The sequence below is a fragment of the Stenella coeruleoalba genome (genome assembly GCF_951394435.1).
Source record: "Stenella coeruleoalba genome assembly, contig: scaffold_127, whole genome shotgun sequence".
Classification (NCBI taxonomy): domain Eukaryota; kingdom Metazoa; phylum Chordata; class Mammalia; order Artiodactyla; family Delphinidae; genus Stenella; species Stenella coeruleoalba.
The window spans coordinates 417013-442922 of NW_027646461.1; the positions used below are offsets into that span (position 1 = coordinate 417013).

Genomic DNA, 25910 nt, shown 5'->3' on the forward strand with positions numbered 1-25910 from the left:
ATCGTCCAAAAATAGACTGAAGTAAGGCTGCCAAGAGGACTTGAAAGCGGGGCAGAATTGCAGGAAACCGATTTCAGGCGGTAGACTGGAATTGCATTGAAAGCATAGGAAAAGAGGCAGAACGTCCACAATGATGCACTTGGCCAAAAAGGGCGTATGCGTTTTTTCCTGAATATATTCAGGAAAAAACGCATACGCCCTTTTTGGCCAACCAAGCAAGCTTGCAAAGGAAATCTGCGCTACAATGAAGTCTCACTTCCCCCCGGTCAAAAGGGCCATCTGAAAAAAGTGTAAAATCCAGAAAGGCAGGACAGGCCATGGAGAACTGGGAGCCTTGTTATGCTGATGGGCGGGATGTAAATTGCCAACAACCACTCGGGAGAAGTGTATGGTGTTTCCTGAAACATCTAAAAAACAAAGCAACAGAACCTAGGGCACTTCCACTTATGGTCCTATAGCTTAGGGAAATTAAAATCAAAAAGACACAGCCACCCCAAAGTTTGGAACGGCTCTGTTTACAAGAACCTCGTTTACAGTACAAGTTCAACATCGCAGAAAGTGAAAAATGGATAAAGAAGTTGTGGTATTTACTTACAAAGCAATATCACTCAGCAATGAAATCTGTGTCATCAGGCCCTTAGCAGCACAATGAGTGGATTCAGGTATGATGATTCTAACTGAAGTAAGTCACACAGAAAAAGAAACATCATAAGATATCAGTAATACACGGAATGTAAACTTGGCTACACAGGAACTGAATTACAGAACAGAACAGGGTCTCAAATTTAGAAAACCAACTTATGCTTGCTTAAGGGTAAAGGTGAGTTGGGGTGCTGCATAAAACCAGAGATTGAAATGAGTACAGATAAAGTTCCTTAAGTCAAATATGGAATAGACAAGAGCTACTCCTTGCTCAACGAAATGGACTCAACATCGCATATTAAACGCCTAAGAATGTACCTGACTAGTAAGTAACTTACAACCTATGGATTGCTATGTCTCCGAAAGAGAATCAAGCATGTGTACAGGGGCATAAACGCAGCAGTGATAGGATTGGAGAGGTTCGGTGAGCAAATGAAGACCCTTTGAAGTCATATTGCATGGTACCCATTCCACGGGTCTCAACTCTCCAGGTTTAAGGTATTCTTCCTTCAGCTAAAACATGCATGTGGAACCCAGAGTATGATCAACCATGTGAACGGTAGACGTGTTCAAATATGTCTCAGTTTTCCTCCCCTGGTACTCGGGTGCAACATTCCAGACGCTTTACTAACACTCTCCCGACTTGGAGAGTCAGTCCCTTTAACCTCCTGTTTGGCCCAGTTTGCAATTTCTGCGGAAGATGAACAGGAATAGCGAGAACCAATGAGAGACTAGCTGGAGGTGTCTGAACGGGCAAATTTAACTCTCATTTCGCAACAGGAAGAGGAAATAACCAAAGGCTCAGCATTCCGTACCGGAACCAGATTAGGGCCTGAAGCCATCCTGCGGTATTGCGGCCAGCTCAAAAGAAACCGAGTTGAAGAAAGGAGCTCAGGGGCACTGTAATTCACAAACCTGCAGTTATAAATGACAGCTATCGTCCAAAAATATACTGAAGTAAGGCTGCCAAGAGGACTTGAAAGCGGGGCAGAATTGCAGGAAACCGATTTCAGGAGGTAGACTGGAATTGCATTGAAAGCATAGGAAAAGAGGCAGAACGTCCACAATGATGCACTTGGCCAAAAAGGGCGTATGCGTTTTTTCCTGAATATATTCAGGAAAAAACGCATACGCCCTTTTTGGCCAACCAAGCAGGCTTGCAAAGGAAATCTGCACTACAATGAAGTCTCACTTCCCCCCGGTCAAAAGGGCCATCTGAAAAAAGTGTAAAATCCAGAAAGGCAGGACAGGCCATGGAGAACTGGGAGCCTTGTTATGCTGATGGGCGGGATGTAAATTGCCAACAACCACTCGGGAGAAGTGTATGGTGTTTCCTGAAACATCAAAAAACAAAGCAACAGAACCTAGGGCACTTCCACTTATGGTCCTATAGCTTAGGGAAATTAAAATCAAAAAGACACAGCCACCCCAAAGTTTGGAACGGCTCTGTTTACAAGAACCTCGTTTACAGTACAAGTTCAACATCGCAGAAAGTGAAAAATGGATAAAGAAGTTGTGGTATTTACTTACAAAGCAATATCACTCAGCAATTAAATCTGTGTCATCAGGCCCTTAGCAGCACAATGAGTGGATTCAGGTATGATGATTCTAACTGAAATAAGTCACACAGAAAAAGAAACATCATAAGATATCAGTAATACACGGAATGTAAACTTGGCTACACAGGAACTGAATTACAGAACAGAACAGGGTCTCAAATTTAGAAAACCAACTTATTCTTGCTTAAGGGTAAAGCTGAGTTGGGGTGCTGCATAAAACCAGAGATTGAAATGAGCACAGATAAAGTTCCTTAAGCCAAATATGGAATAGACAAGAGCTACTCCTTGCTCAACGAAATGGACTCAACACCCCATATTAAACGCCTAAGAATGTACCTGACTAGTAAGTATCTTAAAACCTATGGATTGCTATGTCTCCGAAAGAGAATCAAGCATGTGTACAGGGGCATAAACGCAGCAGTGATAGGATTGGAGAGGTTCGGTGAGCAAATGAAGACCCTTTGAAGTCATATTGCATGGTACCCATTCCACGGGTTTCAACTACCCAGGTTTAAGGTATTCTTCCTTCAGCTAAAACATGCATGTGGAACCTAGAGTATGATCAACCATGTGATCGGGAGACGTGTTCAAATATGTCTCAGTTTTCCTCCCCTGGTACTCGGGTGCGACATTCCAATCGCTTTACTAACACTCTCCCCACTTGGAGAGTCAGTCCCTTTAACCTCCTGTTTGGCCCAGTTTGCAATTTCTGCGGAAGATGAACAGGAATAGCGAGAACCAATGAGAGGCTAGCTGGAGGTGTCTGGACGGGCAAATTTAACTCTCATTTCCCACCAGGAAGAGGAATTAACCAAAGGCTCAGCATGCCGGGCCGGAACCAGATTAGGGCCTGAAGCCATCCTGCGGTGTTGCGGCCAGGTCACAAGAAAGCGAGTTGAAGAAAGGAGCTCAGGGGCACTGTAATTCACAAACCTGCAGAGTTATAAATGACAGCTATCGTCCAAAAATAGACTGAAGTAAGGCTGCCAAGAGGACTTGAAAGCGGGGCAGAATTGCAGGAAACCGATTTCAGGAGGTAGACTGGAATTGCATTGAAAGCATAGGAAAAGAGGCAGAACGTCCACAATGATGCACTTGGCCAAAAAGGGCGTAAGCGTTTTTTCCTGAATATATTCAGGAAAAAACGCATACGCCCTTTTTGGCCAACCAAGCAAGCTTGCAAAGGAAATCTGCACTACAATGAAGTCTCACTTCCCCCCGGTCAAAAGGGCCATCTGAAAAAAGTGTAAAATCCAGAAAGGCAGGACAGGCCATGGAGAACTGGGAGCCTTGTTATGCTGATGGGCGGGATGTAAATTGCCAACAGACACTTGGGAGAAGTGTATGGTGTTTCCTGAAACATCTAAAAAACAAAGCAACAGAGCCTAGGGCACTTCCACTTATGGTCCTATAGCTTAGGAAAATTAAAATCAAAAAGACACAGCCACCCCAAAGTTTGGAGCAGCTCTGTTTACAAGAACCTCGTTTACAGTACAAGTTCAACATCGCAGAAAGTGAAAAATGGATAAAGAACTTGTGGTACTTACGTACAATGCAGTATCACTCAGCAATGAAATCTATGTCATCAGGCCCGTAGCAGCATAATGAGTAGATTCAGGTACGATGATTCTAACTGAAATAAGTCACACAGAAAAAGAAACATCATAAGATATCACTAATACACGGAATGTAAACTTGGCTACACAGGAACTGAATTCCAAAACAGAACAGGTTATCAAATTTAGAAAACCAACTTATGCTTGCTTAAGGGGAAAGGTGAGTTGGGGTGCTGCATAAAACCAGAGATTGAAATGAGCACAGATAAAGTTCCTTAAGTCAAATATGGAATAGACAAGAGCTACTCCATGCTCAACGAAATGGACTCAACTCCGCATATTAAACGCCTAAGAATGTACCTGACTAGTAAGTATCTTGCAACCTATGGATTGCTATGTCTCCGAAAGAGAATCCTGCATGTGTACAGGGGCATAAACGCAGCAGTGATAGGATTGGAGAGGTTCGGTGAGCAAATGAAGACCCTTTGAAGTCATATTGCATGGTACCCATTACACGGGTCTCAACTCTCCAGGTTTAAGGTATTCTTCCTTCAGCTAAAACATGCATGTGGAACCCAGAGTATGATCAACCATGTGAACGGTAGACGTGTTCAAATATGTCTCAGTTTTCCTCCCCTGGTACTCGGGTACAACATTCCAGATGCTTTACTAACACTCTCCCGACTTGGAGAGTCAGTCCCTTTAACCTCCTGTTTGGCCCAGTTTGCAATTTCTGCGGAAGATGAACAGGAATAGCGAGAACCAATGAGAGACTAGCTGGAGGTGTCTGAACGGGCAAATTTAACTCTCATTTCCCACCAGGAAGAGGAATTAACCAAAGGCTCAGCGTGCCGGGCCGGAACCAGATTACGGCCTGAAGCCATCCTGCGGTGTTGCGGCCAGCTCAAAAGAAAGCGAGTTGAAGAAAGGAGCTCAGGGGCACTGTAATTCACAAACCTGCAGAGTTATAAATGACAGCTATCGTCCAAAAATAGACTGAAGTAAGGCTGCCAAGAGGACTTGAAAGCGGGGCAGAATTGCAGGAAACTGATTTCAGGAGGTAGACTGGAATTGCATTGAAAGCATAGGAAAAGAGGCAGAATGTCCACAATGATGCACTTGGCCAAAAAGGGCGTATGCGTTTTTTCCTGAATATATTCAGGAAAAAACGCATACGCCCTTTTTGGCCAACCAAGCAAGCTTGCAAAGGAAATCTGCACTACAATGAAGTCTCACTTCCACCCGGTCAAAAGGGCCACCTGAAAAAAGTGTAAAATCCAGAAAGGCAGGACAGGCCATGGAGAACTGGGAGCCTTGTTATGCTGATGCACGGGATGTAAATTGCCAACAGACACTCGGGAGAAGTGTATGGTGTTTCCTGAAACATCTAAAAAACAAAGCAACAGAGCCTAGGGCACTTCCACTTATGGTCCTATAGCTTAGGGAAATTAAAATCAAAAAGACACAGCCACCCCAAAGTTTGGAACGGCTCTGTTTACAAGAACCTCGTTTACAGTAAAAGTTCAACATCGCAGAAAGTGAAAAATGGATAAAGAACTTGTGGTACTTACGTACAAAGCAGTATCACTCAGCAATGAAATCTATGTCATCAGGGCCGTAGCAGCATAATGAGTAGATTCAGGTACGATGATTTTAACTGAAATAAGTCACACAGAAAAAGAAACATCATAAGATATCACTAATACACGGAATGTAAACTTGGCTACACAGGAACTGAATTCCAAAACAGAAAAGGTTCTCAAATTTAGAAAACCAACTTATGCTTGCTTAAGGGGAAAGGTGAGTTGGGGTGCTGCATAAAACCAGAGATTGAAATGAGCACAGATAAAGTTCCTTAAGCCAAATATGGAACAGACAAGAGCTACTCCTTGCTCAACGAAATGGACTCAACACCCCATATTAAACGCCTAAGAATGTACCTGACTAGTAAGTATCTTAAAACCTATGGATTGCTATGTCTCCGAAAGAGAATCAAGCATGTGTACAGGGGAATAAACGCAGCAGTGATAGGATTGGAGAGGTTCGGTGAGCAAATGAAGACCCTTTGAAGTCATATTGCATGGTACCCATTACACGGGTTTCAACTACCCAGGTTTTAGGTATTCTTCCTTCAGCTAAAACATGCATGTGGAACCCAGAGTATGATCAACCATGTGATCGGGAGACGTGTTCAAATATGTCTCAGTTTTCCTCCCCTGGTACTCGGGTGCAACATTCCAGACGCTTTACTAACACTCTCCCCACTTGGAGAGTCAGCGCCTTTAACCTCCTGTTTGGCACAGTTTGCAATTTCTGCGGAAGATGAACAGGAATAGCGAGAACCAATGAGAGGCTAGCTGGAGGTGTCTGGACGGGCAAATTTAACTCTCATTTCCCACCAGGAAGAGGAATTAACCAAAGGCTCAGCATGCCGGCCCGGAACCAGATTAGGGCCTGAAGCCATCCTGCGGTGTTGCGGCCAGCTCACAAGAAAGCGAGTTGAAGAAAGGAGCTCAGGGGCACTGTAATTCACAAACCTGCAGAGTTATAAATGACAGCTATCGTCCAAAAATAGACTGAAGTAAGGCTGCCAAGAGGACTTGAAAGCGGGGCAGAATTGCAGGAAACCGATTTCAGGAGGTAGACTGGAATTGCATTGAAAGCATAGGAAAAGAGGCAGAACGTCCACAATGATGCACTTGGCCAAAAAGGGCGTATGCGTTTTTTCCTGAATATATTCAGGAAAAAACGCATACGCCCTTTTTGGCCAACCAAGCAAGCTTGCAAAGGAAATCTGCACTACAATGAAGTCTCACTTCCCCCTGGTCAAAAGGGCCATCTGAAAAAAGTGTAAAATCCAGAAAGGCAGGACAGGCCATGGAGAACTGGGAGCCTTGTTATGCTGATGGGCGGGATGTAAATTGCCAACAACCACTCGGGAGAAGTGTATGGTGTTTCCTGAAACATCTAAAAAACAAAGCAACAGAACCTAGGGCACTTCCACTTATGGTCCTATAGCTTAGGGAAATTAAAATCAAAAAGACACAGCCACCCCAAAGTTTGGAACGGCTCTGTTTACAAGAACCTCGTTTACAGTACAAGTTCAACATCGCAGAAAGTGAAAACTGGATAAAGAAGTTGTGGTATTTACTTACAAAGCAATATCACTCAGCAATGAAATCTGTGTCATCAGGCACTTAGCAGCACAATGAGTGGATTCAGGTATGATGATTCTAACTGAAATAAGTCACACAGAAAAAGAAACATCATAAGATATCAGTAATACACGGAATGTAAACTTGGCTACACAGGAACTGAATTACAGAACAGAACAGGGTCTCAAATTTAGAAAACCAACTTATTCTTGCTTAAGGGGAAAGGTCAGTTGGGGTGCTGCATAAAACCAGAGATTGAAATGAGCACAGATAAAGTTCCTTAAGCCAAATATGGAATAGACAAGAGCTACTCCTTGCTCAACGAAATGGACTCAACACCCCATATTAAACGCCTAAGAATGTACCTGACTAGTAAGTATCTTAAAACCTATGGATTGCTATGTCTCCGAAAGAGAATCAAGCATGTGTACAGGGGCATAAACGCAGCAGTGATAGGATTGGAGAGGTTCGGTGAGCAAATGAAGACCCTTTGAAGTCATATTGCATGGTACCCATTACACGGGTTTCAACTACCCAGGTTTAAGGTATTCTTCCTTCAGCTAAAACATGCATGTGGAACCTAGAGTATGATCAACCATGTGATCGGGAGACGTGTTCAAATATGTCTCAGTTTTCCTCCCCTGGTACTCGGGTGCAACATTCCAGACGCTTTACTAACACTCTCCCCACTTGGAGAGTCAGTCCCTTTAACCTCCTGTTTGGCCCAGTTTGCAATTTCTGCGGAAGATGAACAGGAATAGCGAGAACCAATGAGAGGCTAGCTGGAGGTGTCTGGACGGGCAAATTTAACTCTCATTTCCCACCAGGAAGAGGAATTAACCAAAGGCTCAGCATGCCGGGCCGGAACCAGATTAGGGCCTGAAGCCATCCTGCGGTGTTGCGGCCAGGTCACAAGAAAGCGAGTTGAAGAAAGGAGCTCAGGGGCACTGTAATTCACAAACCTGCAGAGTTATAAATGACAGCTATCGTCCAAAAATAGACTGAAGTAAGGCTGCCAAGAGGACTTGAAAGCGGGGCAGAATTGCAGGAAACCGATTTCAGGAGGTAGACTGGAATTGCATTGAAAGCATAGGAAAAGAGGCAGAACGTCCACAATGATGCACTTGGCCAAAAAGGGCGTATGCGTTTTTTCCTGAATATATTCAGGAAAAAACGCATATGCCCTTTTTGGCCAACCAAGCAAGCTTGCAAAGGAAATCTGCACTACAATGAAGTCTCACTTCCCCCCGGTCAAAAGGGCCATCTGATAAAAGTGTAAAATCCAGAAAGGCAGGACAGGCCATGGAGAACTGGGAGCCTTGTTATGCTGATGGGCAGGATGTAAATTGCCAACAGACACTCGGGAGAAGTGTATGGTGTTTCCTGAAACATCGAAAAAACAAAGCAACAGAGCCTAGGGCACTGCCACTTATGGTCCTATAGCTTAGGGAAATTAAAATCAAAAAGACACAGCCACCCCAAAGTTTGAGACGCCTCCGTTTACAAGAACCTCGTTTACCGTACAAGTTCAATATCACAGAAAGTGAAAAATGGATAAAGAAGTTGTGGTATTTACTTACAAAGCAATATAACTCAGCAATGAAATCTATGTCATCAGGCCCTTAGCAGCACAATGAGTGGGTTCAGGTATGATGATTCTAACTGAAATAAGTCACACAGAAAAAGAAACATCATAAGATATCAGTAATACACGGAATGTAAACTTGGCTACACAGGAACTGAATTACAGAACAGAACAGGGTCTCAAATTTAGAAAACCAACTTATGCTTGCTTAAGGGTAAAGGTGAGTTGGGGTGCTGCATAAAACCAGAGATTGAAATGAGCACAGATAAAGTTCCTTAAGTCAAATATGGAATAGACAAGAGCTACTCCTTGCTCAACGAAATGGACTCAACACCGCATATTAAACGCCTAAGAATATACCTGACTAGTAAGTATCGTAAAACCTATGGATTGCTATGTCTCCAAAAGAGAATCAAGCATGTGTACAGGGGCATAAAGGCAGCAGTGATAGGATTGGAGAGGTTCGGTGAGCAAATGAAGACCCTTTGAAGTCATATTGCATGGTACCCATTACACGGGTCTCAACTCTCCAGGTTTAAGGTATTCTTCCTTCAGCTAAAACATGCATGTGGAACCCAAGTATGATCAACCATGTGAACGGGAGACGTGTTCAAATATGTCTCAGTTTTCCTCCCCTGGTACTCGGGTGCAACATTCCAGACGCTTTACTAACACTCTCCCCACTTGGAGAGTCAGCGCCTTTAACCTCCTGTTTGGCCCAGTTTGCAATTTCTGCGGAAGATGAACAGGAATAGCGAGAACCAATGAGAGGCTAGCTGGAGGTGTCTGGACAGGCAAATTTAACTCTCATTTCCCACCAGGAAGAGGAAATAACCAAAGGCTCAGCGTGCCATACCGGAACCAGATTAGGTCCTGAAGCCATCCTGCGGTGTTGCGGCCAGCTCAAAAGAAAGCGAGTTGAAGAAAGGAGCTCAGGGGCACTGTAATTCACAAACCTTCAGAATTATAAATGACAGCTATCGTCGAAAAATAGACTGAAGTAAGGCTGCCAAGAGGACTTGAAAGCGGGGCAGAATTTCAGGAAACCGATTTCAGGAGGTAGACTGGAATTGCATTGAAAGCATAGGAAAAGAGGCAGAACGTCCACAATGATGCACTTGGCCAAAAAGGGCGTATGCGTTTTTTCCTGAATATATTCAGGAAAAAACGCATACGCCCTTTTTGGCCAACCAAGCAAGCTTGCAAAGGAAATCTGCACTACAATGAAGTCTCACTTCCCCCCGGTCAAAAGGACCATCTGAAAAAAGTGTAAAATCCAGAAAGGCAGGACAGGCCATGGAGAACTGGGAGCCTTGTTATGCTGATGGGCGGGATGTAAATTGCCAACAACCACTCGGGAGAAGTGTATGGTGTTTCCTGAAACATCTAAAAAACAAAGCAACAGAACCTAGGGCACTTCCACTTATGGTCCTATAGCTTAGGGAAATTAAAATCAAAAAGACACAGCCACCCCAAAGTTTGGAACGGCTCTGTTTACAAGAACCTCGTTTACAGTACAAGTTCAACATCGCAGAAAGTGAAAAATGGATAAAGAACTTGTGGTACTTACGTACAATGCAGTATCACTCAGCAATGAAATCTATGTCATCAGGCCCGTAGCAGCATAATGAGTAGATTCAGGTACGATGATTCTAACTGAAATAAGTCACACAGAAAAAGAAACATCATAAGATATCACTAATACACGGAATGTAAACTTGGCTACACAGGAACTGAATTCCAAAACAGAACAGGTTATCAAATTTAGAAAACCAACTTATGCTTGCTTAAGGGGAAAGGTGAGTTGGGTTGCTGCATAAAACCAGAGATTGAAATGAGCACAGATAAAGTTCCTTAAGCCAAATATGGAATAGACAAGAGCTACTCCTTGCTCAACGAAATGGACTCAACACCGCATATTAAACGCCTAAGAATGTACCTGACTAGTAAGTATCTTAAAACCTATGGATTGCTATGTCTCCCAAAGAGAATCAAGCATGTGTACAGGGGCATAAACGCAGCAGTGATAGGATTGGAGAGGTTCGGTGAGCAAATGAAGACCCTTTGAAGTCATATTGCATGGTACCCATTACACGGGTTTCAACTACCCAGGTTTAAGGTATTCTTCCTTCAGCTAAAAGATGCATGTGGAACCTAGAGTATGATCAACCATGTGATCGGGAGACGTGTTCAAATATGTCTCAGTTTTCCTCCCCTGGTTCTCGGGTGCAACATTCCAGATGCTTTACTAACACTCTCCCCACTTGGAGAGTCAGTCCCTTTAACCTCCTGTTTGGCCCAGTTTGCAATTCTGCGGAAGATGTACAGGAATAGCGAGAACCAATGAGAGACTAGCTGGAGGTGTCTGGACGGGCAAATTTAACTCTCATTTCCCACCAGGAAGAGGAAATAACCAAAGGCTCAGTGTGCCGTGCCGGAACCAGATTAGGGCCTGAAGTCATCCTGCGGTGTTGCGGCCAGGTCACAAGAAAGCAAGTTGAAGAAAGGAGCTCAGGGGCACTGTAATTCACAAACCTGCAGAGTTATAAATGACAGCTATCGTCCAAAAATAGACTGAAGTAAGGCTGCCAAGAGGACTTGAAAGCGGGGCAGAATTGCAGGAAACCGATTTCAGGAGGTAGACTGGAATTGCATTGAAAGCATAGGAAAAGAGGCAGAACGTCCACAATGATGCACTTGGCTGAAAAGGGCGTATGCGTTTTTTCCTGAATATATTCAGGAAAAAACGCATACGCCCTTTTTGGCCAACCAAGCAAGCTTGCAAAGGAAATCTGCACTACAATGAAGTCTCACTTCCCCAAGGTCAAAAGGGCCATCTGAATAAAGTGTAAAATCCAGAAAGGCAGGACAGGCCATGGAGAAGTGGGAGCCTTGTTATGCTGATGGGCGGGATGTAAATGGCCAACAGACACTCGGGAGAAGTGTATGGTGTTTCCTGAAACATCTAAAAAACAAAGCAACAGAGCCTAGGGCACTTCCACTTATGGTCCTATAGCTTAGGGAAATTAAAATCAAAAAGACACAGCCACCCCAAAGTTTGGAACGGCTCTGTTTACAAGAACCTCGTTTACAGTACAAGTTCAACATCGCAGAAAGTGAAAAATTGATAAAGAAGTTGTGGTATTCACTTACAAAGCAATATCACTCAGCAATGAAATCTGTGTCATCAGGCCCTTAGCATCACAATGAGTGGATTCAGGTATGATGATTCTAACTGAAATAAGTCACACAGAAAAAGAAACATCATAAGATATCACTAATACACGGAATGTAAACTTGGCTACACAGGAACTGAATTACAGAACAGAACAGGGTCTCAAATTTAGAAAACCAACTTATGCTTGCTTAAGGGTAAAGGTGAGTTGGGGTGCTGCATAAAACCAGAGATTGAAATGAGCACAGATAAAGATCCTTAAGCCAAATATGGAATAGACAAGAGCTACTCCTTGCTCAACGAAATGGACTCAACACCGCATATTAAACGCCTAAGAATGTACCTGACTTGTAAGTATCTTAAAACCTATGGATTGCTATGTCTCCGAAAGAGAATCAAGCATGTGTACAGGGGCATAAACGCAGCAGTGATAGGATTGGAGAGGTTCGGTGAGCAAATGAAGACCCTTTGAAGTCATATTGCATGGTACCCATTCCACGGGTTTCAACTACCCAGGTTTAAGGTATTCTTCCTTCAGCTAAAACATGCATGTGGAACCCAAGTATGATCAACCATGTGAACGGGAGACGTGTTCAAATATGTCTCAGGTTTCCTCCCCTGGTACTCGGGTGCAACATTCCAGACGCTTTACTAACACTCTCCCCACTTGGAGAGTCAGCGCCTTTAACCTCCTGTTTGGCCCAGTTTGCAATTTCTGCGAAAGATGAACAGGAATAGCGAGAACCAATGAGAGGCTAGCTGGAGGTGTCTGGACGGGCAAATTTAACTCTCATTTCCCACCAGGAAGAGGAAATAACCAAAGGCTCAGCGTGCCGAACCGGAACCAGATTAGGGCCTGAAGCCATCCTGCGGTGTTGCGGCCAGCTCAAAAGAAAGCGAGTTGAACAAAGGAGCTCAGGGGCACTGTAATTCACAAACCTGCAGAGTTATAAATGACAGCTATCGTCCAAAAATAGACTGAAGTAAGGCTGCCAAGAGGACTTGAAAGCAGGGCAGAATTGCAGGAAACCGATTTCAGGAGGTAGACTGGAATTGCATTGAAAGCATAGGAAAAGAGGCAGAACGTCCACAATGATGCACTTGGCCAAAAAGGGCGTATGCGTTTTTTCCTGAATATATTCAGGAAAAAACGCATACGCCCTTTTTGGCCAACCAAGCAAGCTTGCAAAGGAAATCTGCACTACAATGAAGTCTCACTTCCCCCCGGTCAAAAGGGCCATCTGAAAAAAGTGTAAAATCCAGAAAGGCAGGACAGGCCATGGAGAACTGGGAGCCTTGTTATGCTGATGGGCGGGATGTAAATTGCCAACAACCACTCAGGAGAAGTGTATGGTGTTTCCTGAAACATCTAATAAACAAAGCAACAGAACCTAGGGCACTTCCACTTATGGTCCTATAGCTTAGGGAAATTAAAATCAAAAAGACACAGCCACCCCAAAGTTTGGAACGGCTCTGTTTACAAGAACCTCGTTTACAGTACAAGTTCAACATCGCAGAAAGTGAAAAATGGATAAAGAAGTTGTGGTATTTACTTACAAAGCAATATCACTCACCAATGAAATCTGTGTCATCAGGCCCTTAGCAGCACAATGAGTGGATTCAGGTATGATGATTCTAACTGAAGTAAGTCACACAGAAAAAGAAACATCATAAGATATCAGTAATACACGGAATGTAAACTTGGCTACACAGGAACTGAATTACAGAACAGAACAGGGTCTCAAATTTAGAAAACCAACTTATGCTTGCTTAAGGGTAAAGGTGAGTTGGGGTGCTGCATAAAACCAGAGATTGAAATGAGCACAGATAAAGTTCCTTAAGTCAAATATGGAATAGACAAGAGCTACTCCTTGCTCAACGAAATGGACTCAACACCGCATACTAAACGCCTAAGAATGTACCTGACTAGTAAGTATCTTAAAAACCTATGGATTGCTATGTCTCCGAAAGGGAATCAAGCATGTGTACAGGGGCATAAACGCAGCAGTGATAGGATTGGAGAGGTTCGGTGAGCAAATGAAGACCCCTTGAAGTCATATTGCATGCTACCCATTCCACGGGTTTCAACTACCCAGGTTTAAGGTATTCTTCCTTCAGCTAAAACATGCATGTGGAACCCAGAGTATGATCAACCATGTGATCGGGAGACGTGTTCAAATATGTCTCAGTTTTCCTCCCCTGGTACTCGGGTGCAACATTCCAGACGCTTTACTAACACTCTCCCCACTTGGAGAGTCAGCGCCTTTAACCTCCTGTTTGGCACAGTTTGCAATTTCTGCGGAAGATGAACAGGAATAGCGAGAACCAATGAGAGGCTAGCTGGAGGTGTCTGGACGGGCAAATTTAACTCTCATTTCCCACCAGGAAGAGGAAATAACCAAAGGCTCAGCGTGCCGTACCGGAACCAGATTAGGGCCTGAAGCCATCCTGCGGTGTTCCGGCCAGCTCAAAAGAAAGCGAGTTGAACAAAGGAGCACAGGGGCACTGTAATTCACAAACCTGCAGAGTTATAAATGACAGCTATCGTCCAAAAATATACTGAAGTAAGGCTGCCAAGAGGACTTGAAAGCGGGGCAGAATTGCAGGAAACCGATTTCAGGAGGTAGACTGGAATTGCATTGAAAGCATAGGAAAAGAGGCAGAACGTCCACAATGATGCACTTGGCCAAAAAGGGCGTATGCGTTTTTTCCTGAATATATTCAGGAAAAAACGCATACGCCCTTTTTGGCCAACCAAGCAAGCTTGCAAAGGAAATCTGCACTACAATGAAGTCTCACTTCCCCCCGGTCAAAAGGGCCACCTGAAAAAAGTGTAAAATCCAGAAAGGCAGGACAGGCCATGGAGAACTGGGAGCCTTGTTATGCTGATGGGCGGGATGTAAATTGCCAACAGACACTCGGGAGAAGTGTATGGTGTTTCCTGAAACATCTAAAAAACAAAGCAACAGAGCCTAGGGCACTGCCACTTATGGACCTATAGCTTAGGGAAATTAAAATCAAAAAGACACAGCCACCCCAAAGTTTGGGACGCCTCTGTTTACAAGAACCTCGTTTACAGTACAAGTTCAACATCGCAGAAAGTGAAAAATGGATAAAGAAGTTGTGGTATTTACTTACAAAGCAATATCACTCAGCAATGAAATCTATGTCATCAGGCCCTTAGCATCACAATGAGTGGATTCAGGTATGATGATTCTAACTGAAATAAGTCACACAGAAAAAGAAACATCATAAGATATCAGTAATACACGGAATGTAAACTTGGCTACACAGGAACTGAATTACAGAACAGAACAGGGTCTCAAATTTAGAAAACCAACTTATGCTTGCTTAAGGGTAAAGGTGAGTTGGGGTGCTGCATAAAACCAGAGATTGAAATGAGCACAGATAAAGTTCCTTAAGTCAAATATGGAATAGACAAGAGCTACTCCTTGCTCAACGAAATGGACTCAACACCGCATATTAAACGCCTAAGAATGTACCTGACTAGTAAGTATCTTAAAAACCTATGGATTGCTATGTCTCCGAAAGAGAATCAAGCATGTGTACAGGGGCATAAACGCAGCAGTGATAGGATTGGAGAGGTTCGGTGAGCAAATGAAGACCCTTTGAAGTCATATTGCATGGTACCCATTACACAGTTCTTAACTCTCCAGGTTTAAGGTATTCTTCCTTCAGCTAAAACATGCATGTGGAACCCAAGTATGATCAACCATGTGAACGGGAGACGTGTTCAAATATGTCTCAGTTTTCCTCCCCTGGTACTCGGGTGCAACATTCCAGATGCTTTACTAACACTCTCCCCACTTGGAGAGTCAGCGCCTTTAACCTCCCGTTTGGCACAGTTTGCAATTTCTGCGGAAGATGAACAGGAATAGCGAGAACCAATGAGAGACTAGCTGGAGGTGTCTGGACGGGCAAATTTAACTCTCATTTCCCACCAGGAAAAGGAAATAACCAAAGGCTCAGCGTGCCGTGCCGGAACAAGATTAGGGCCTGAAGCCATCCTGCGGTGTTGCGGCCAGGTCAAAAGAAAGCAAGTTGAAGAAAGGAGCTCAGGGGCACTGTAAAGCACAAACCTGCAGAGTTATAAATGACAGCCATCGTCCAAAAATAGACTGAAGTAAGGCTGCCAAGAGGACTTGAAAGCAGGGCAGAATTGCAGGAAACTGATTTCAGGAGGTAGACTGGAATTGCATTGAAAGCATAGGAAAAGAGGCAGAACGTCCACAATGATGCACTTGGCCAAAAAGGGCGTATGCGTTTTTTCCTGAATATATTCAGGAAAAAACGCATACGCCCTTTTTGGCCAACCAAGCAAGCTTGCAAAGGAAATCTGCACTACAATGAAGTCTCACTTCCCCCCGGTCAAAAGGGCCATCTGAAAAAAGTGTAAAATCCAGAAAGGCAGGATAGGCCATGGAGAACTGGGAGCCTTGTTATGCTGATGGGCGGGATGTAAATTGCCAACAGACACTCGGGAGAAGTGTATGGTGTTTCCTGAAACATCTAAAAAACAAAGCAACAGAGCCTAGGGCACTTCCACTTATGGTCCTATAGCTTAGGGAAATTAAAATCAAAAAGACACAGCCACCCCAAAGTTTGGAACGGCTCTGTTTACAAGAACCTCGTTTACAGTACAAGTTCAACATCGCAGAAAGTGAAAAATGGATAAAGAAGTTGTGGTACTTACGTACAATGCAGTATCACTCAGCAATGAAATCTATGTCATCAGGCCCGTAGCAGCATAATGAGTAGATTCAGGTACGATGATTCTAACTGAAATAAGTCACACAGAAAAAGAAACATCATAAGATATCACTAATACACGGAATGTAAACTTGGCTACACAGGAACTGAATTCCAAAACAGAACAGGTTATCAAATTTAGAAAACCAACTTATGCTTGCTTAAGGGGAAAGGTGAGTTGGGGTGCTGCATAAAACCAGAGATTGAAATGAGCACAGATAAAGTTCCTTAAGCCAAATATGGAATAGACAAGAGCTACTCCTTGCTCAACGAAATGGACTCAACACCGCATATTAAACGCCTAAGAATGTACCTGACTAGTAAGTATCTTAAAACCTATGGATTGCTATGTCTCCGAAAGAGAATCAAGCATGTGTACAGGAGCATAAACGCAGCAGTGATAGGATTGGAGAGGTTCGGTGTGCAAATGAAGACCCCTTGAAGTCATATTGCATGGTACCCATTCCACGGGTTTCAACTACCCAGGTTTTAGGTATTCTTCCTTCAGCTAAAACATGCATGTGGAACCCAGAGTATGATCAACCATGTGATCGGGAGACGTGTTCAAATATGTCTCAGATTTCCTCCCCTGGTACTCGGGTGCAACATTCCAGACGCTTTACTAACACTCTCCCCACTTGGAGAGTCAGCGCCTTTAACCTCCTGTTTGTCCCAGTTTGCAATTTCTGCGGAAGATGTACAGGAATAGCGAGAACCAATGAGAGGCTAGCTGGAGGTGTCTGGACGGGCAAATTTAACTCTCATTTCCCACCAGGAAGAGGAAATAACCAAAGGCTCAGCGTGCCGTACCGGAACCAGATTAGGGCCTGAAGCCATCCTGCGGTGTTGCGGCCAGCTCAAAAGAAAGCGAGTTGAACAAAGGAGCTCAGGGGCACTGTAATTCACAAACCTGCAGAGTTATAAATGACAGCTATCGTCCAAAAATATACTGAAGTAAGGCTGCCAAGAGGACTTGAAAGCGGGGCAGAATTGCAGGAAACCGATTTCAGGAGGTAGACTGGAATTGCATTGAAAGCATAGGAAAAGAGGCAGAACGTCCACAATGATGCACTTGGCCAAAAAGGGCGTATGCGTTTTTTCCTGAATATATTCAGGAAAAAACGCATACGCCCTTTTTGGCCAACCAAGCAAGCTTGCAAAGGAAATCTGCACTACAATGAAGTCTCACTTCCACCCGGTCAAAAGGGCCACCTGAAAAAAGTGTAAAATCCAGAAAGGCAGGACAGGCCATGGAGAACTGGGAGCCTTGTTATGCTGATGCACGGGATGTAAATTGCCAACAGACACTCGGGAGAAGTGTATGGTGTTTCCTGAAACATCTAAAAAACAAAGCAACAGAGCCTAGGGCACTGCCACTTATGGACCTATAGCTTAGGGAAATTAAAATCAAAAAGACACAGCCACCCCAAAGTTTGGAACGGCTCTGTTTACAAGAACCTCGTTTACAGTACAAGTTCAACATCGCAGAAAGTGAAAAATGGATAAAGAAGTTGTGGTATTTACTTACAAAGCAATATCACTCAGCAATGAAATCTATGTCATCAGGCCCTTAGCATCACAATGAGTGGATTCAGGTATGATGATTCTAACTGAAATAAGTCACACAGAAAAAGAAACATCATAAGATATCAGTAATACACGGAATGTAAACTTGGCTACACAGGAACTGAATTACAGAACAGAACAGGGTCTCAAATTTAGAAAACCAACTTATGCTTGCTTAAGGGTAAAGGTGAGGTGGGGTGCTGCATAAAACCAGAGATTGAAATGAGCACAGATAAAGTTCCTTAAGTCAAATATGGAATAGACAAGAGCTACTCCTTGCTCAACGAAATGGACTCAACACCGCATATTAAACGCCTAAGAATGTACCTGACTAGTAAGTATCGTAAAACCTATGGATTGCTATGTTTCCAAAAGAGAATCAAGCATGTGTACAGGGGCATAAACGCAGCAGTGATAGGATTGGAGAGGTTCGGTGAGCAAATGAAGACCCTTTGAAGTCATATTGCATGGTACCCATTACACGGGTCTCAACTCTCCAGGTTTAAGGTATTCTTCCTTCAGCTAAAACATGCATGTGGAACCCAAGTATGATCAACCATATGAACGGGAGACGTGTTCAAATATGTCTCAGTTTTCCTCCCCTGGTACTCGGGTGCAACATTCCAGACGCTTTACTAACACTCTCCCCACTTGGAGAGTCAGCGCCTTTAACCTCCTGTTTGGCCCAGTTTGCAATTTCTGCGGAAGATGAACAGAAATACCGAGAACCAATGAGAGGCTAGCTGAAGGTGTCTGGACGGGCAAATTTAACTCTCATTTCCCACCAGGAAGAGGAAATAACCAAAGGCTCAGCGTGCCGTGCCGGAACCAGATTACGGCCTGAAGCCATCCTGCGGTGTTGCGGCCAGGTCACAAGAAAGCATGTTGAAGAAAGGAGCTCAGGGGCACTGTAATTCACAAACCTGCAGAGTTATAAATGACAGCTATCGTCCAAAAATAGACTGAAGTAAGGCTGCCAAGAGGACTTGAAAGCGGGGCAGAATTGCAGGAAACCGATTTCAGAAGGTAGACTGGAATTGCATTGAAAGCATAGGAAAAGAGGCAGAACGTCCACAATGATGCACTTGGCCAAAAAGGGCGTATGCGTTTTTTCCTGAATATATTCAGGAAAAAACGCATACGCCCTTTTTGGCCAACCAAGCAGGCTTGCAAAGGAAATCTGCACTACAATGAAGTCTCACTTCCCCCCGGTCAAAAGGGCCATCTGAAAAAAGTGTAAAATCCAGAAAGGCAGGACAGGCCATGGAGAACTGGGAGCCTTGTTATGCTGATGGGCGGGATGTAAATTGCCAACAACCACTCCGGAGAAGTGTATGGTGTTTCCTGAAACATCTAAAAAACAAAGCAACAGAACCTAGGGCACTTCCACTTATGGTCCTATAGCTTAGGGAAATTAAAATCAAAAAGACACAGCCACCCCAAAGTTTGGAATGGCTCTGTTTACAAGAACCTCGTTTACAGTACAAGTTCAACATCGCAGAAAGTGAAAAATGGATAAAGAAGTTGTGGTATTTACTTACAAAGCAATATCACTCAGCAATGAAATCTGTGTCATCAGGCCCTTAGCAGCACAATGAGTGGATTCAGGTATGATGATTCTAACTGAAGTAAGTCACACAGAAAAAGAAACATCATAAGATATCAGTAATACACGGAATGTAAACTTGGGTACACAGGAACTGAATTACAGAACAGAACAGGGTCTCAAATTTAGAAAACCAACTTATGCTTGCTTAAGGGTAAAGGTGAGTTGGGGTGCTGCATAAAACCAGAGATTGAAATGAGCACAGATAAAGTTCCTTAAGTCAAATATGGAATAGACAAGAGCTACTCCTTGCTCAACGAAATGGACTCAACACCGCATATTAAATGCCTAAGAATGTACCTGACTAGTAAGTATCTTAAAACCTATGGATTGCTATGTCTCCGAAAGAGAATCAAGCATGTGTACAGGGGCATAAACGCAGCAGTGATAGGATTGGAGAGGTTCGGTGAGCAAATGAAGACCCTTTGAAGTCATATTGCATGGTACCCATTACATGGGTCTCAACTCTCCAGGTTTAAGGTATTCTTCCTTCAGCTAAAACATGCATGTGGAACCTAGAGTATGATCAACCATGTGATCGGGAGACGTGTTCAAATATGTCTCAGTTTTCCTCCCCTGGTACTCGGGTGCAACATTCCAGACGCTTTACTAACACTCTAAAACTTGGAGAGTCAGCGCCTTTAACCTCCTGTTTGGCCCAGTTTGCAATTTCTGCGGAAGATGAACAGGAATAGCGAGAACCAATGAGAGGCTAGCTGGAGGTGTCTGGACGGGCAAATTTAACTCTCATTTCCCACCAGGAAGAGGAAATAACCAAAGGCTCAGCGTGCCGTGCCGGAACCAGATTAGGGCCTGAAGCCATCCTGCGGTGTTGCGGCCAGCTCAAAAGAAAGCGAGTTGAAGAAAGGAGCTTAGGGGCACTGTAATTCACAAACCTGCAGAGTTATAAATGACAGCTATCGTCCAAAAATAGACTGAAGTAAGGCTGCCAAGAGGACTTGAAAGCGGGGCAGAATTGCAGGAAACCGATTTCAGGAGGTAGACTGGAATTGCATTGAAAGCATAGGAAAAGAGGCAGAACGTCCACAATGATGCACTTGGCCAAAAAGGGCGTATGCGTTTTTTCCTAAATATATTCAGGAAAAAACGCATATGCCCTTTTTGCCCAACCAAGCAAGCTTGCAAAGGAAATCTGCACTACAATGAAGTCTCACTTCCCCACGGTCAAAAGGGCCATCTGAAAAAAGTGTAAAATCCAGAAAGGCAGGACAGGCCATGGAGAACTGGGAGCCTTGTTATGCTGATGGGCGGGATGTAAATTGCCAACAACCACTCGGGAGAAGTGTATGGTGTTTCCTGAAACATCTAAAAAACAAAGCAACAGAACCTAGGGCACTTCCACTTATGGTCCTATAGCTTAGGGAAATTAAAATCAAAAACACACAGCCACCCCAAAGTTTGGAACGGCTCTGTTTACAAGAACCTCGTTTACAGTACAAGTTCAACATCGCAGAAAGTGAAAAATGGATAAAGAAGTTGTGGTATTTACTTACAAAGCAATATCACTCAGCAATGAAATCTATGTCATCAGGCCCTTAGCAGCACAATGAGTGGATTCAAGTATGATGATTCTAACTGAAGTAAGTCACACAGAATAAGAAACATCATAAGATATCAGTAATACACGGAATGTAAACTTGGCTACACAGGAACTGAATTACAGAACAGAACAGGGTCTCAAATTTAGAAAACCAACTTATGCTTGCTTAAGGGGAAAGGTGAGTTGGGGTGCTGCATAAAACCAGAGATTGAAATGAGCACAGATAAAGTTCCTTAAGTCAAATATGGAATAGACAAGAGCTACTCCTTGCTCAACGAAATGGACTCAACACCGCATTTTAAATGCCTAAGAATGTACCTGACTAGTAAGTATCTTAAAACCTATGGATTGCTATGTCTCCGAAAGAGAATCAAGCATGTGTACAGGGGCATAAACGCAGCAGTGATAGGATTGGAGAGGTTCGGTGAGCAAATGAAGACCCTTTGAAGTCATATTGCATGGTACCCATTACACGGGTCTTAACTCTCCAGGTTTAAGGTATTCTTCCTTCAGCTAAAACATGCATGTGGAACCCAAGTATGATCAACCATGTGAACGGGAGACGTGTTCAAATATGTCTCAGTTTTCCTCCCCTGGTACTCGGGTGCAACATTCCAGACGCTTTACTAACACTCTCCCCACTTGGAGAGTCAGCGCCTTTAACCTCCTGTTTGGCCCAGTTTGCAATTTCTGCGGAAGATGAACAGGAATAGCGAGAACCAATGAGAGACTAGCTGGAGGTGTCTGGACGGGCAAATTTAACTCTCATTTCCCACCAGGAAAAGGAAATAACGAAAGGCTCAGCGTGCCGTGCCGGAACCAGATTACGGCCTGAAGCCATCCTGCGGTGTTGCGGCCAGCTCACAAGAAAGCAAGTTGAAGAAAGGAGCTCAGGGGCACTGTAATTCACAAACCTGCAGAGTTATAAATGACAGCTATCGTCCAAAAATAGACTGAAGTAAGGCTGCCAAGAGGACTTGAAAGCGGGGCAGAATTGCAGGAAACCGATTTCAGGAGGTAGACTGGAATTGCATTGAAAGCATAGGAAAAGAGGCAGAACGTCCACAATGATGCACTTGGCCAAAAAGGGCGGATGCGTTTTTTCCTGAATATATTCAGGAAAAAACGCATACGCCCTTTTTGGCCAACCAAGCAAGCTTGCAAAGGAAATCTGCACTACAATGAAGTCTCACTTCCCCCCGGGCAAAAGGGCCATCTGAAAAAAGTGTAAAATCCAGAAAGGCAGGACAGGCCATGGAGAACTGGGAGCCTTGTTATGCTGATGGGCGGGATGTAAATTGCCAACAGCCACTGGGGAGAAGTGTATGGTGTTTCCTGAAACATCTAAAAAACAAAGCAACAGAGCCTAGGGCACTGCCACTTATGGTCCTATAGCTTAGGGAAATTAAAATAAAAAAGACACAGCCACCCCAAAGTTTGGGACGCCTCTGTTTACAAGAATCTCATTTACAGTACAAGTTCAACATCGCAGAAAGTGAAAAATGGATAAAGAAGTTGTGGTATTTACTTACAAAGCAATATCACTCAGCAATGAAATCTATGTCATCAGGCCCTTAGCATCACAATGAGTGGATTCAGGTATGATGATTCTAACTGAAATAAGTCACACAGAAAAAGAAACATCATAAGATATCACTAATACACGGAATGTAAACTTGGCTACACAGGAACTGAATTACAGAACAGAACAGGGTCTCAAATTTAGAAAAGCAACTTATGCTTGCTTAAGGGTAAAGGTGAGTTGGGGTGCTGCATAAAACCAGAGATTGAAATGAGCACAGATAAAGTTCCTTAAGTCAAATATGGAATAGACAAGAGCTACTCCTTGCTCAACGAAATGGACTCAACACCACATATTAAACGCCTAAGAATGTACCTGACTAGTAAGTATCATAAAACCTATGGATTGCTATGTCTCCAAAAGAGAATCAAGCATGTGTACAGGGGCATAAACGCAGCAGTGATAGGATTGGAGAGGTTCGGTGAGCAAATGAAGACCCTTTGAAGTCATATTGCATGGTACCCATTACACGGGTCTTAACTCTCCAGGTTTAAGGTATTCTTCCTTCAGCTAAAACATGCATGTGGAACCCAAGTATGATCAACCATGTGAACGGGAGACGTGTTCAAATATGTCTCAGTTTTCCTCCCCTGGTACTCGGGTGCAACATTCCAGATGCTTTACTAACACTCTCCCCACTTGGAGAGTCAGCGCCTTTAACCTCCCGTTTGGCACAGTTTGCAATTTCTGCGGAAGATGAACAGGAATAGCGAGAACCAATGAGAGACTAGCTGGAGGTGTCTGGACGGGCAAATTTAACTCTCATTTCCCACCAGGAAAAGGAAATAACCAAAGGCTCAGCGTGCCGTGCCGGAACCAGATTAGGGCCTGAAGCCATCCTGCGGTGTTGCGGCCAGGTCACAAGAAAGCAAGTTGAAGAAAGGAGCTCAGGGGCACTGTAATTCACAAACCTGCAGAGTTATAAATGACAGCTATCGTCCAAAAATAGACTGAAGTAAGGCTGCCAAGAGGACTTGAAAGCGGGGCAGAATTGCAGGAAACCGATTTCAGGAGGTAGACTGGAATTGCATTGAAAGCATAGGAAAAGAGGCAGAACGTCCACAATGATGCACTTGGCCAAAAAGGGCGTATGCGTTTTTTCCTGAATATATTCAGGAAAAAACGCATACGCCCTTTTTGGCCAACCAAGCAAGCTTGCAAAGGAAATCTGCACTACAATGAAGTCTCACTTCCCCCCAGTCAAAAGGGCCATCTGAAAAAAGTGTAAAATCCAGAAAGGCAGGACAGGCCATGGAGAACTGGGAGCCTTGTTATGCTGATGGGCGGGATGTAAATTGCCAACAGACACTTGGGAGAAGTGTATGGTGTTTCCTGAAACATCTAAAAAACAAAGCAACAGAGCCTAGGGCACTTCCACTTATGGTCCTATAGCTTAGGGAAATTAAAATCAAAAAGACACAGCCACCCCAAAGTTTGGAACGGCTCTGTTTACAAGAACCTCGTTTACAGTACAAGTTCAACATCGCAGAAAGTGAAAAATGGATAAAGAACTTGTGGTACTTACGTACAATGCAGTATCACTCAGCAATGAAATCTATGTCATCAGGCCCGTAGCAGCATAATGAGTAGATTCAGGTATGATGATTCTAACTGAAATAAGTCACACAGAAAAAGAAACATCATAAGATATCACTAATACACGGAATGTAAACTTGGCTACACAGGAACTGAATTCCAAAACAGAACAGGTTATCAAATTTAGAAAACCAACTTATGCTTGCTTAAGGGGAAAGGTGAGTTGGGGTGCTGCATAAAACCAGAGATTGAAATGAGCACAGATAAAGTTCCTTAAGCCAAATATGGAATAGACAAGAGCTACTCCTTGCTCAACGAAATGGACTCAACACCCCATATTAAACGCCTAAGAATGTACCTGACTAGTAAGTATCTTAAAACCTATGGATTGCTATGTCTCCGAAAGAGAATCAAGCATGTGTACAGGAGCATAAACGCAGCAGTGATAGGATTGGAGAGGTTCGGTGTGCAAATGAAGACCCCTTGAAGTCATATTGCATGGTACCCATTCCACGGGTTTCAACTACCCAGGTTTTAGGTATTCTTCCTTCAGCTAAAACATGCATGTGGAACCCAGAGTATGATCAACCATGTGATCGGGAGACGTGTTCAAATATGTCTCAGTTTTCCTCCCCTGGTACTCGGGTGCAACATTCCAGACGCTTTACTAACACTCTCCCCACTTGGAGAGTCAGTGCCTTTAACCTCCTGTTTGGCCCAGTTTGCAATTTCTGCGGAAGATGAACAGGAATAGCGAGAACCAATGAGAGGCTAGCTGGAGGTGTCTGGACGGGCAAATTTAACTCTCATTTCCCACCAGGAAGAGGAAATAACCAAAGGCTCAGCGTGCCGTACCGGAACCAGATTAGGGCCTGAAGCCATCCTGCGGTGTTGCGGCCAGCTCAAAAGAAAGCGAGTTGAACAAAGGAGCTCAGGGGCACTGTAATTCACAAACCTGCAGAGTTATAAATGACAGCTATCGTCCAAAAATATACTGAAGTAAGGCTGCCAAGAGGACTTGAAAGCGGGGCAGAATTGCAGGAAACCGATTTCAGGAGGTAGACTGGAATTGCATTGAAAGCATAGGAAAAGAGGCAGAACGTCCACAATGATGCACTTGGCCAAAAAGGGCGTATGCGTTTTTTCCTGAATATATTCAGGAAAAAACGCATACGCCCTTTTTGGCCAACCAAGCAAGCTTGCAAAGGAAATCTGCACTACAATGAAGTCTCACTTCCACCCGGTCAAAAGGGCCATCTGAAAAAAGTGTAAAATCCAGAAAGGCAGGACAGGCCATGGAGAACTGGGAGCCTTGTTATGCTGATGCACGGGATGTAAATTGCCAACAGACACTCGGGAGAAGTGTATGGTGTTTCCTGAAACATCTAAAAAACAAAGCAACAGAGCCTAGGGCACTGCCACTTATGGTCCTATAGCTTAGGGAAATTAAAATCAAAAAGACACAGCCACCCCAAAGTTTGGGACGCCTCTGTTTACAAGAACCTCGTTTACAGTACAAGTTCAACATCGCAGAAAGTTAAAAAATGGATAAAGAAGTTGTGGTATTTACTTACAAAGCAGTATCACTCAGCAATGAAATCTATGTCATCAGGCCCG

General features: G+C 43.8%; 1 long non-coding RNA gene across 1 annotated transcript in view; it reads right to left on the minus strand.

Moving 5' to 3' along the window:
* Window positions 1-1945: 1945 nt before the first annotated feature.
* Window positions 1946-25910, minus strand: part of LOC307181091 — a 394133-nt gene continuing 370168 nt past the window's right edge. Inside the window, exon 3 of the long non-coding RNA XR_013825872.1 lies at window positions 1946-2250. This is a non-coding gene — a long non-coding RNA (uncharacterized lncRNA). The remainder of the gene's footprint in view (window positions 2251-25910) is intronic.